The sequence below is a fragment of the Arachis hypogaea genome, chromosome 19 (genome assembly GCF_003086295.3).
Source record: "Arachis hypogaea cultivar Tifrunner chromosome 19, arahy.Tifrunner.gnm2.J5K5, whole genome shotgun sequence".
Taxonomy (NCBI): Eukaryota; Viridiplantae; Streptophyta; class Magnoliopsida; order Fabales; family Fabaceae; genus Arachis; species Arachis hypogaea.
In genome coordinates, this window is record NC_092054.1 from 74741681 (window position 1) to 74751352 (window position 9672).

Consider the following 9672-nt stretch of genomic DNA (forward strand, 5'->3'; position numbering starts at 1 on the left):
ATAAAAATTTTTGTTCATTGAAATATTAATTCAATTGGACACAAGGGAAAACTTAAGAAAAATATTAATTCCCTTATGCTCATGATTACTGATTGTAGATCCTTCTTCACGGGGCATCTACCTGAGGGAGGCTACTGCTTTCCAACAATCTACTGAGGTGAGAGCATAATCAGCTTGTGCACCATTGATGATCAAAGCATATCTTTAGGCCAGATATTTGAAAAAACTATGATTTGAAAATGGATTAAAGATTGGAATGTGGGAAAAATTCTACTAGACATGCTACTTTTGCATTTGTCTTTACCAGCTAGGTCTCAGCTTGGACCAAGGGAAAGGAGCCGATGGAGCAGCAGCACCAGGAGTAGGCTTCTTGAAGCCACCGGAAGAGGCCTCCGGTAGCGGCAAGCGCTTTCGCGACGACGTCCTTGATGCCAGAGCTAAGAATGTAAACACCATGTCCCTCTCTCTCTCTCTCTCGCTTTGCGTAACAGAAAATTAGCTCAAATGCATTCAATATTTGTTTTTTTTTTCAAGGCAGGGTTTTGAGTTCCGAACTGGAACTAAAATACAATTGCATGTGGCAGTTTTTTAACTAATTAGAATCACTTTCGAAATTCCTTGAAAATGAAGTTGGGAAAGAAAGCATGTTGTAGTTTTGAAAAAATAAAGAGCAAGGCAGGGTTATTCCATGGCTGTTATGGAAACCAAATTATTGTTTCAGGATGGTCATCTTTGGTTTTTCTTTTCCCCTCTATTCGAGGTCAGACAGCAGGGGGAAAAAACTTGTTGCAGTGTGTGCTTCAGTGCTTCTTAATTTGAGCAACTAGCTATTGATAAACTCTGCACTTGTGCTGACTATTATTGTTGAATCATTGTTGTAGGTGTTGACTTATAGGTGTAAGTTGGTGTTACAAATTTTGATAAAATGGTTTGAACATTTCAGGATTACGATTTAGTGCAAGTTTATTTACACCTTCTCCATACTGCTGTGATCACTGAGAGGCAGAGGAGGAGTTGCTGTTTTAGTTTCCTCACCCCCCTTATTTTGGCCCCCCTGATCATCTGTAATCTTTTAACAGGTTTTTCATGGCCAACCAATGCCTACTACTATTCCGGCAGCTCCACATCCTCCAACAATGCGTCCTAGGGTGCGGGCTAGAAGAGGACAGGCTACAGACCCACACAGCATAGCTGAACGGGTGAGCTTTGGGATATTTGCACAAATACATGCTGTCTGCTGGTTATGGTGTTAAAATTTAAAGACGGGGTGTTTATTTTGTAGCTCAGTTCTTCACGTTACATTATGGTTACAGTTGCGCAAAGAAAGAATAGCAGAAAGAATCAGGGCTCTACAAGAACTGGTTCCAAGTGTCAACAAGGTATGTAACTGCTCTAATGCAGTTTGTGATCCTCTTTAATATTAGCAATAGTGAAATAGTATAAAAGGAAAGGAATATTGTCTTGTTTAGCCAAAAAAGTGAGAAAAGATGGTGTATTATGTTGACATTTATAGAGATATATCTATTATCATCCCCCACTTTCCTTTTTGGCTTGAAATTGTAAATGATAATGCCACACTTTAGTTTATTATCAACTTGTGAATAAGTGTATTCATGTCTTTCTCCTAAAACAAAAATGGGTCTTTTCATGGTGTGCATTTGGCCATTTTGTCCGCATTGTAGGTATCGTTCATTCACTACTTCTTTAGCTCATCAGATCTCCACTAACACTATTGCCTATCATAGGTCTTATCTTTCTTTTTACAATATAAATACTAAAATAGATGTTATTACTTATATCAAGGGGTTGGTTTGCTTTTCTATATATGGCCTAAGAAACAATATCTTTTACTTTTCCTCCAATTTTTTGTCTTTCAATAGGAAGATTTGATAGAAAATACAATAGAAGGAAGTAGCCATTTTCATAGAAATATGGAGGATCTGTATTCGTTTTAGTCTTCTGGTCTTTTCCCTGTCAATATATTGTTCCAATAGATATGATATTTGCAGATATATATATATATATATATATATATATATATATATATATATATATATAATGTAATTTATGTAGCAAATTGGCACCTTGAAAATTATTTTCATATAAATGAGTAAATGTGTTCTTTGGATTTAGAATATGGCATCTGCCTCTGGACCTATTGAGTTGTCAAATCAGTTTAAGATTGTGCTTGTCCGCAACTCCACATATAGATTAAATCTCCTGATCCACTTTTCATGCAATTGTTTCATTGAGCATAAATAACAAAAACATGCTTGAAAAGGATAAAAAGAGGGATACCATGCCCACATATTTTGACTTGATGTGTACTAAATTTTTTATACTTCTTGAAGCTTGAAATTAATCTACTGGTTTCAGGGGATATTTCTTTTAATAATTTCTTTGAAGGTAGTTTTGCTCTGTTTGCATGACCGCCCTCTGTTTCATTAAAAAGACAATAACACTGAATTGTTCTAACATTTTTAATATTATTGTGCTTTTTCTCTTGATCAGACGGATAGAACTGTAATGTTAGATGAAATAATTGATCTGCATTTGTTTATTTCAGGTACTGCACTTATTTAATTGATCTGTCCTGTTTCTATCCAAGGAACAAGCTTTTGCCTTCTTCGATTCCGCCTGCTCTGCTCTTCTGCCCTGTGCTATCCGGTTCTGCCCTAATTTCCACCTTCTTCTAGGTTGTCTTTTTAAGCAATGAAGATTAAGCAATGGAGATTAAGCTGATTATTATTGTGGTTTATTGGCTAAGATAGAGTACTGTTTAAAATGTTTACATGTATAGTTGACTAATGACTTTTATTAAAAGATACTTATATATGTAGGATATGTTTTTTTGTAGAGTATTAGTAGTAAATTCTAAGTAATATTATGGTTATTTTGATATGGCTATGCTTACTTTAGTGTGAGATGTATGAATTTTTACAATTAACTTCATTCTAGTACTTTTGGATTATTATTATAAATATATTTTGGTTAGAGATAATTTTTATTATTTAAAAAAATTATTTAGTATAATTATGTATTTATTTTTATTTTATAATATTCAACTCATTTAAATAAAAATGCAGAATTATTATACATGTAATCATATTAACTATTATGTTGTATATATATATATATATACAGAAAAAAAAGAGACCTAAGGCTACACTTATATACAGTAGCTATAGTACACAAAAAAAAAACGAGGGACCTAAGGCTACACTTATAAAAAGTAGCCATGGTATACAATGTGGCTACGCTTTACAGGTGATGCAGTAGGTATTAAAAAGCGTAGCCTATTCTGGCAAAAATGGAAGCTGAAAAGTGTAGCCTTTGGTCCTGGACAGCATCACTTGAAAAGCGTAGCCTATTCCCAAATGCCAAAAGCGTAGCCCTTGGTGCAGAAAAGCGTAGCCTTTGAGAATAGGCAACGGCCGAATAGGAATCACCCCAAAAAGCGTAGCCGTAGCCCAAAAAGCATAGCCGTAGCCTAAGGCATCATTTTTTTTCACTTTTGGCTACACTTTTCAAGTGTACCTGAATGGGTGTTTTTCTTGTAGTGAACTTTTCATATCAGCTAACACCACTTTGCTGATACCAACGTTGGTGCCAAAGTTAGGGGTCTAACTTTGGCCCTAACGTTGGCCTTACCTTGTGTACTTGTGGCGCCAACGTTAGCCACCAAGTTAGGGGGCTAACGTTGGCGCAAACTTTTGCTCCTCCTTGTGATTTTCATGTGCCAACGTTAGCCACCAAGTTAGGGGGCTAACGTTGGCGCAAACTTTTGGTGCCCAGGGAGGTTTTCTTCATGCCAACGTTAGCCTCAAAGTTAGGGGGCTAACGTTGGCGCAAACTTTTGGTGCCCAGGGGTGAATTTCATGTGCCAACGTTAGCCTCAAAGTTAGGGGGCTAACGTTGGCGCAAACTTTTGGTACCCAGGGAGTGATGTTCAAGTTCCAACGTTAGCCTCCAAGTTAGGGGGCTAACGTTGGGGCTAACTTTTCAACCAAAAGTTTGTGCAAAAGTTTGATGCTAACTTTAGGTCCAGCTTTTTGCTTCCTAGTTCAATTTCACTTATTCCATTGTCTTCTCTTTACTCCTAGCTATTCCTTCTTGCTTCAACCTTTCTCCAAGCTTTCTTCACCTATCATTAATCAACCAAACACATCAAAGCTATGCTCATAATCATGAGATATCCATTCTATCATAATATGCAGCAATTATAGCATAAAACCTCATGAAATGGCATGAATTCATACATGGTTGATTCAATCAAGGGAAACATGAAAATCTACTCAATTAGCTTGCTTATGGTTCAAGAAAGTGCATAATTCTAATGAAAACAAAAGAAAAAGACTAGTTAAAATAGGCTAGGATGACTTGTCATCACAACACCAAACTTAAAGCTTGCTTGTCCCCAAGCAAGAAATGAATTATGCTCAGAGATTCTTTTAATTAAGATGGATTGAGGAACACTTGTAAAATACAGTGAGTGAAGTGATCAAGTAACAGTGGGGTGAACTCTAAATCATATGCTTATGCAAGGGCTTCAGTGCTCACTAGTCCTTACATATTGGGAGTCATAGGTCTTAGGATTTTCATCCAAATGGTATCAAGGAGATCTCTTTATATGTAATCACCTTGAAGCAGCTTATAATTTCTGTGCTTTGGCCTTGACTCTAAGTATCATGTCTCAAAGCAGCTCTTTAGATAAGCTTTCAATCAATACTCCTAAACCAGTTGGTTTTAAGGTATTAGGTGTTAAAGCACCCCTAAGGTTTTACTTGCTCAAGCCTCTTTCCTTGACACACTTCAACCACAAGCATTTACTAGGATAACAACTCTTTGAGTTTTTGTTTCTTTCTTTCTTTTTCTGCCTAGTAATTGATGCTCAGAGCCTTGGGCCATGTTCTTTTTTGCTTTTGTATTTTCTTTATTTCCTTTTGTTTTGTTTGCTGCTTCTTGGATCAATAAGTTTTTGAGAATCTCCACAATACTTCTTTGAACTTCATGTCCCGCTTATGAGCTCCCATGCAAGTTTTCACAAGCATGCAACCTCAATACATTATCATACAACTAGAACCACCACTTCTCCTAATCTTTTGCTTGCCTCAAAATTGTTTAATTCCTCAATCCTTCTTTTCAAAGAACTTTCATGTGATGCATTTCTTGGAAATTGAGTGCAAACAAGTTTTGAAGATGAGAATGTTGTGAATGATCAAGCCTCTTGCTTATTGAATTATAAAGAAAGACTATGCTATGCAGACAAGCAGGGCGGATAAGGATACACTCCAACTTTCAATTACAGCAATATTTGATGCAAAACAATGACTTAACAATACAACCTGTTGAAGTTTACTTGCTTTCCTTCTTCTCACCATCATTGTTGCTGACCTTCATGTTCATCTTTCTCCTTTTTGATGATGTTCAAACCTCCAAAAGCTTGTATGTCATTCTGCAATGATATTGAAAGTTGCTTGTTCCCCAAGCACTTGGAAACAACGGTTAATTTTCATGATTTATTTGCGGGCTTTTTGAACTTACTTTGGTGTGGGAACACCAAACTTAGTACCTTGCCAATGGTTAACCATTTGTGATAATTTCTTTTTCTTTTTCAAAAGTGATAGAACTGGAAACTAAGAAAAGCAGTAAAATGGCTAACTAGTTCATCCAGTATGCTTGAAGCCTTCATTATGCAGAAAGTGAGAATGTGTGTTTTAATGGGGTTTTGGTGGACACCAAACTTAGAATCCTTCATTCTCCCTTAGATTGTTTTGGTGTGCAACACCAAACTTAGCTTCTTGCATTATAGATAAAACTAATTAACCTTTTTATTAAAATAGTTATGAACAGAAAACTACCTCGGGTTGGGTTGCCTCCCAACAAGCGCTCTTTTATTGTCACTAGCTTGACATCCTTCACTCTGTGCTCATGGAAGTTGAGGCTTCTGTTGCCTTAGGTTTCCTCCTCTTGCTATGGGCTTCCTTCCCTCTATTTCTCTTTCCATAGCCTTCTTATTTTCCTCCATGACTCCCTTCTCTTTCAACACAGCATCCTTTTCATGGCTCTTTGGGTTCAGAGTCCCCTTTTTCTCACCCAATTCAGCAAGGTTTTGCACTAATTGTTCCACTTGCCTTTCAAGTCTTCTGAGTGAAGCCTCCTGGTTCTTGCTTATCATCTCTTGATGCTTCTTTATTTCTTCCCGCTCTATTGCCATCATTTCTTAAATTTTTGTGGACCTCTCCATCAGCATTTCTAGAATATAGATCCTTTGAAAGGTTGGAAGTGGTTGTGGCAATTGTGGTGGGTGATGAAGGTCATTTTGAGCGAATGGTGAGGTAGGACGGGGTTGGAAGTGTGTGTGATTGTTGTTGTGGGGGTGTGTTTTAAGTTGATTTTTGAAGTTGGGATTGTTGCAGTTGAAGTCCCTTGGTCTTTGGTTTTGGTTCTCAACCCCCCTCCCATTAGAATGAGTTCTCCAAGGTGGATTGTACACATCATTCTGAGGCCTGTTCTGGAGCATGCTAGAGTGATTGCTTGGAGCTTGTAGTTGCTCAAAGCTTTGTTGCTCATGGTTAATGGCCCCAAAGCTTTGTTCAGCTTGATTACACCCATATGAGCTTTGAGTCAGGTTGTATGTATGTACTACAGCATGCCTCAACTCAGTGATTTTTCTAGCCATCATATCTAATTGTTGCAGAGTCTGCTGATGCATCTGCTTGTTTTGGCTTATTACTGCACGAGCACCTTCAATTTCTTTCTCTAATGGATGCACTTCTGCCTCTTGCTTAACAACTCTTTGTGATGGGTTAAATTTGACTAGGAGTCCATTCATCAGTTCTTCCCATCCGATAATGCTTCCTTGTGGAAAAGCTTCAAACCATTGGGCAACATCATTCATGGCTATGGATAGTTGCTTCGAACTATGGGTTACATTATCATCCAAGGTGGGGGTATTACTCTCATGATTGCTAGAATTTGTTGAGTTCCCTTCCATGATCTGCACAGTCACAACCAATTCAAGTGAAGATAGAGCATATTCAGGACAGGATATGATTGAAGGATCAGTTGACACAAAGTATCAAACAGTTGGCAAACCTGAGAGAGTAATGAACGAAAACCACTCCTCTCGTTTGTTTTTCAAGCTATGAAAATCATATTCAGCAGGATGAGCCAAGGAAATTTCACTCTATTGCTAGAATGAGGTTTCTATTAGCTCAGGCAAAACTTCAAACAGTTAGTGGGTTAGTCAAAAATTAAAGAAAAAGTGCTTGATCTAGATCACCACCTCACTTAATCATTGTCAATCTAATCAATCCCCGGCAACGGCGCCAAAAACTGATGAGTATTTTGTTAAAAAATAAATTTCCTCCAAAACACACAAATCTAACCGGCAAGTGCACCGGGTCGTATCAAGTAATAAAAACTCACGGGAGTGAGGTCGATCCCACAGGGATTGAAGGATTGAGCAATTTTAGTTTAGTGGTTGATTTAGTCAAGCGAATCAAGATTTGGTTGAGTGTTTTGTGATTTGCAGAAATTAAATTGCATGGAAGTAAAGAGAACAGGGAATTAAATTGCTGAATCTTAAAGAACAAGAAATTAAATGGCAGAAACTTAAAATGCAAGAAATGTAAATAGCAGAATCTTAAAGTGCAAGAAATGTAAACGGCTGGAATTGTAAAGGGAATTGGGCTTGGATTTAAACAAGGAAAAGTTAAATTGCATTAAACAGAAGAGTAAAAGGGAATTGGGACTGAATCGGATCCGAAACAAAAAAGTAAATGAACATATAAAGCAGTAAACAGAGAATTGAAATGGGAAATCAGATCTCAGGACCCAGAGACTAGAAAGCCAAGTCTAGATCTCAATGCCTTCCTAGATCCAACAAGAACAATTGCAAGGGAATTGTAAATTGTAAGGAAAGTAGATGAGAAGCAAGTAACAGAAACGGAAATTAAATTGCAGTAAACAAAGCAGAGAGATCCAAGGATGAGATTGAAACAGAATTTCTTCAATTCTCCAACCCAAGATCCAAGACAATTGCAATTGAAATAGAAAGCAATAAAATAAAGAGGAAGAGAAGTGAATTCTCCTTCCCCAAGACAAAGAAATTAAAGATCACTCAATATCCAAAGCTCTCCGAAAACTATTATGAAAATTCAAAAGAAAAGCTCCCTGAAGAACTTGAATTCTATCCTATTTATGCACTTTCTTCAAATGATCTTCAAGCCTTGAGTTGGGCCTTTGCTCTTGGTGGAATTGGGTTGAAAGAGGCCTTGGTTGATTGCTCTTGAAGTTTGGAGAAGAACCAAAACGAACCAATTGAACCGGGTTGGAGTTTTGCAAAAGTTGGACCAAAAGTTTGAGCAAAAGTTAGGGGTCTAACTTTTGCTCCAACTTTTCATATCAGCTAACACCACTTTGCTGATACCAACGTTGGTGCCAAAGTTAGGGGTCTAACTTTGGCCCTAACGTTGGCCTTACCTTGTGTACTTGTGGCGCCAACGTTAGCCACCAAGTTAGGGGGCTAACGTTGGCGCAAACTTTTGCTCCTCCTTGTGATTTTCATGTGCCAACGTTAGGCACAAGTTAGGGGGCTAACGTTGGCGCAAACTTTTGGTGCCCAGGGGTGAATTTCATGTGCCAACGTTAGCCTCAAAGTTAGGGGGCTAACGTTGGCGCAAACTTTTGGTACCCAGGGAGTGATGTTCAAGTTCCAACGTTAGCCTCCAAGTTAGGGGGCTAACGTTGGGGCTAACTTTTCAACCAAAAGTTTGTGCAAAAGTTTGATGCTAACTTTAGGTCCAGCTTTTTGCTTCCTGGTTCAATTTCACTTATTCCATTGTCTTCTCTTTACTTCTAGCTATTCCTTCTTGCTTCAACCTTTCTCCAACCTTTCTTCACCTATCATTAATCAACCAAACACATCAAAGCTATGCTCATAATCATGAGATATCCATTCTATCATAATATGCAGCAATTATAGCATAAAACCTCATGAAATGGCATGAATTCATACATGGTTGATTCAATCAAGGGAAACATGAAAATCTACCCAATTAGCTTGCTTATGGTTCAAGAAAGTGCATAATTCTAATGAAAACAAAAGAAAAAGACTAGTTAAAATAGGCTAGGATGACTTGTCATCAACTCCCTACCCCATTAAAAAAACCTTTTTCCCACCTCACTCTCTTCATTGCAATAAAACCTTAAACAACCAAAAATCTCCACAACTTTGCCACCTTCACATATTAACTATCATTCATGGCGTCTTCGGGTTCTAAAAGAAGGAAGGGAAAGGAACCCATGGAAGAACACCCATATGATGAAAAGAGATTTAGAAGCTTGCATCATGCATTGCAATACGGGTGGATGGTTGATAAGAAAATCATTTATGAGCTGGGATTTCAAGTTAAAAAGACTGAGTGCCCCGAAATTACAGAGAAGATAGAAAGGAGAAGATGGGAGCTCCTCACTGACCCGGTCATTAAGGTGAATGCAAACCTCATAAGAGAATTTTATGCAAATGCGGTTCGATATGATAAGAAGGATGAGTCCTATACAAGCTTTGTAAGAGGAAAGATGGTGGACTTTGGTCCCATGAGTGTCATGAGGGCATTAAAGCTACGGTCTATACAGTTTGAAGAAGAAAGCTATCACTCAAGATTG

The 9672-nt window shown here is 37.8% G+C and overlaps 1 long non-coding RNA gene across 1 annotated transcript; it reads left to right on the forward strand.

Moving 5' to 3' along the window:
* The first annotated feature begins 307 nt into the window (after positions 1 to 307).
* Positions 308 to 1379, forward strand: LOC114926015 (uncharacterized). The gene is made up of 3 exons (XR_003816119.2): positions 308 to 445; positions 1080 to 1199; positions 1314 to 1379. It is a non-coding gene; the product is annotated as an uncharacterized lncRNA (long non-coding RNA).
* The last annotated feature ends 8293 nt before the right edge of the window (positions 1380 to 9672 follow it).